This window comes from Carlito syrichta, unplaced genomic scaffold (assembly GCF_000164805.1).
Source record: "Carlito syrichta isolate Samal-C Ts95f unplaced genomic scaffold, Tarsius_syrichta-2.0.1 Scaffold312739, whole genome shotgun sequence".
NCBI lineage: Eukaryota > Metazoa > Chordata > Mammalia > Primates > Tarsiidae > Carlito > Carlito syrichta.
The window spans coordinates 406,270-409,442 of NW_007256835.1; positions in this window are offsets into that span (position 1 = coordinate 406,270).

Sequence of the window (3,173 nt, forward strand, 5' to 3'; positions counted from 1 at the left end):
CCACCGCAGCCTCGACCCGCTGGGCTCCGGCGATCCTTCCGCCTCAGCCTGCCCAGTAGCTGGAACTACAGGCGCGTGCTACCACGCCCGGCTAATTTTTTAACTTACTGTAGCGATGAGATCTTGCCAGGTTGCCCGGGTGGGTCTCGAACCCGCAGGTTGGAGCAATCCACTCACGTCGGCCTCCCAAAGCGCTGGGATTACAGGCTGAGCCGCCGAGCCCGGCTTCTTTAATTCTCTAAATTCATTTCTTCCCACTGTTGGTGCAAGTAGAACATGATGGAAGACTGCCCTCTTGTGGCACAAGAAAGAAAATAACATGCAAAGCAAGGTTGCCTGAAAAATGCGAAACAGCCTTGTAACCTGCCAAGGAAATGAGGTCTCAGGCCTGCTGGAGAACCTCCTTTGTCAGATGCCGATGGGCACTGAACGTTTGTCCTTTCCACAGTCCCTCCACAGCGGACGACTGGGTTTTCGTTTTGAAAATATTTCCTGTAGCCTTTGTCTTCACTGCACTTTTGTGTAAATTTCTAAAAGTTCCACATGCAAGCAATAAAATTCATGTCTACAAAACAGACCCATGCACATGGTGTCAGGGACGTTAACAGTGGAGGTATCGAGGCAAGAATGGACTCAGTGGAGGCCAGATGGGAGGTTTCCAGAATACAGCCTGTAAGTTGACGTGGCCGCGCCCTCGCCCACCAGGACTGATTCATGTGAATGGGAAGGATACACCCTATTCAGATCCTATCAGGGAATTTAAGACATTTACCAAGAGCCAAGAAAAAGAGACATGTGGAAATCAAGAACAGCACTTTGGGAGGTGGAGGTGAGAGGATTGCCTGAGTCCAGGGGTTCGAGACCAGCTCGGGCAATTTGGCGAGACCTTGTGTCTACAATAAATAAACAAATTAGCTGGGCCAGGCATGGTGGTTCACAACTGTAATCCCAGCACTTTGGGAGGCAGAGGCACGAGAATGCCTGGGTCTAAGGGTCTGAGACTAGCCTGAGCAACTTGGTGAGTCTTTGTCTCTACAATAAATAAAATAAAATTAGCCATATGTGGTGGCACACATCTGTAGTTCCAGCTACTTGGAAAGCTGAGGTGGTAGGATTGCCTGAGCCCAGCAGGTCGAGGCTGTGGTGGCTGTGAGTATGCCACTGCACTCCAGCCTGTGCAATGGAGTAAAACCCTGACTCAAAAAACAAGACAAAACAAAAAAACAGGCTCCGTAGTTCACATCTGTAATCTCAACACTTTGGGAGACCAAGGAAGGAGGAGTGCTTGAGCTCAGGAGGTCAAGGCTGCAGAGAGCTATGATTGAACCACTGCACTCCAACCTGGGCAACAGAATGAGCCCCTACCTCAAAAAAAAAAAAAAAAAGTCCAGGCAAGATGGCTTATGTCTGTAATCTCAGCACTTTGGGAGTCTGAGGCAGGAGAATTGCTTGAGCCCAGGAGTCCTGGGCAACATAGCAAGATCTCATCTCTATAAAAAACAGAAAAATTAGCCAGGCGTGGTGGTGTACACCTCTAGTCCCAGCTACTCTGGAGGCTGAAGTAGGAGGAACATCTGAGCCCCGGTAGTCCTGATTGTGCCACTGCACTCCGAGTGAGACCCTGACTCCAAAATGAAAATAAAGATTAAAAACAAAAAACGGCCACGAGATAGGCTCTACCCTGAAGCCAGCTGTTAGAAAATGCAAAACCATTCATCTACCCAGCAGGGTCCCCTGTCATACATGACTGGGCTCCCCGAACCTGTGGGGAATAGAAGGGGCTGGCCGTGACTGAAGCCAAGAGGGGAGTCAGCAGCGGGGATTCAGCACATAGGGCCTATGAGCACTGGTGGAAGGTGAGGATAGGAAGTCCCTGGAGGGCTTTGGGCAGAGGTGTGACAGGTCTGACTTGTGTTTAGAAAAAGGCAATCCTGGCTGGTATGTGAGGGATCAAGTGTAAGGGGCCAGGGGAGAGACGAGAGACTTGTTGGGCGTCTGTTGCAGAAAACCAGGCAACAAAGGCTGTGGACCAGGGTGTCAGCAATAGACAGGTTGAGAAGTGGTTGGATTCTGGAGATATATATATATATATTTGAGTCAGAGTCTCACTCTGCTGCCCAGGCTGGAGTGCAGTGGCACACTCACGGCCACTGCTGCCTCGACCTGCTGGGCTCAAGTGATCCTTCTGCCTCAGCCTCTCAAGTAGCTGGAACCACAGGCGCGTGCCACCACACCTGGCTAATTTTTTAAAAAATTTATTGTAGAGATGAGGTCTTGCCAAGTTGTCCAGGTTAATCTCCAACCCCTGGGCTCAGACAATCCTCTTGCCTCTGCCTCCCAAAGTGTTGGAATTACAGGCGTGAGCCACCGCGCCCAGCTTCTGGGTATATTTCAAAGCACAGGGTAATAGGATTTGATGATGGGATGGATCAAACTCAAAGGTGTTTTAGTCTATGCAGTGGGAAGAAGAGATTCAATTTGGTAAGAGAAGGCAGGATGTAGAAAGTAGGGCAGCAGTGGGGAGTGGGAAGGGTAGAATCACAATTTGGCTTCAGACATGTGAAGTTTGAGGTGTCTGTTAGGTGAAGCTGTCTAGTAAGCTGGATACCAGGCATCTGGAGTTAAAGGGGAAGTTATGACTGGAGATCCACATACGGGAGCCTTTAACATAGAGATGGCATTTACAGCCACAGGACTGGATAAGATCCCCTAGGAACTGAGTTGCGAGAGGGGAGAGGGCTCTCCAGGGTCAGGAGGTCAAGATGAGAGTGGAAAGGGGTGACCAGGGAAGCAGAGGAGGTGAGTGTGGAGTCCTGAAAGCCAAGTGAAGAAAGTGTTTCAAGGAGGGAGTGACCAGGTATGTCAGACACTGCTGACAAGCCAAGGAAGTTATATGAGGCCTGGGAATTGACCATTGGACGTGGCCATGCGGAGGCCATTAATTGGTGATTTTTTGTTCATTTGTTTGTTTTTTTTTGAGTTGGAGTCTCACTCTGTCACCCAGACTGGAGTGCAGTGGCCGCTCTCGGCCACCGCAGCCTCGACCTGCTGGGCTCCGGCGATCCTTTCACCTCAGTCTTCCGAGTAGCTGGAATTACAGGCATGTGCTACCACGCCCGACTGATTTTTTGATTTATTGTAGAGATGAGGTCTCGCTGCCCAGGTGGGTCTCG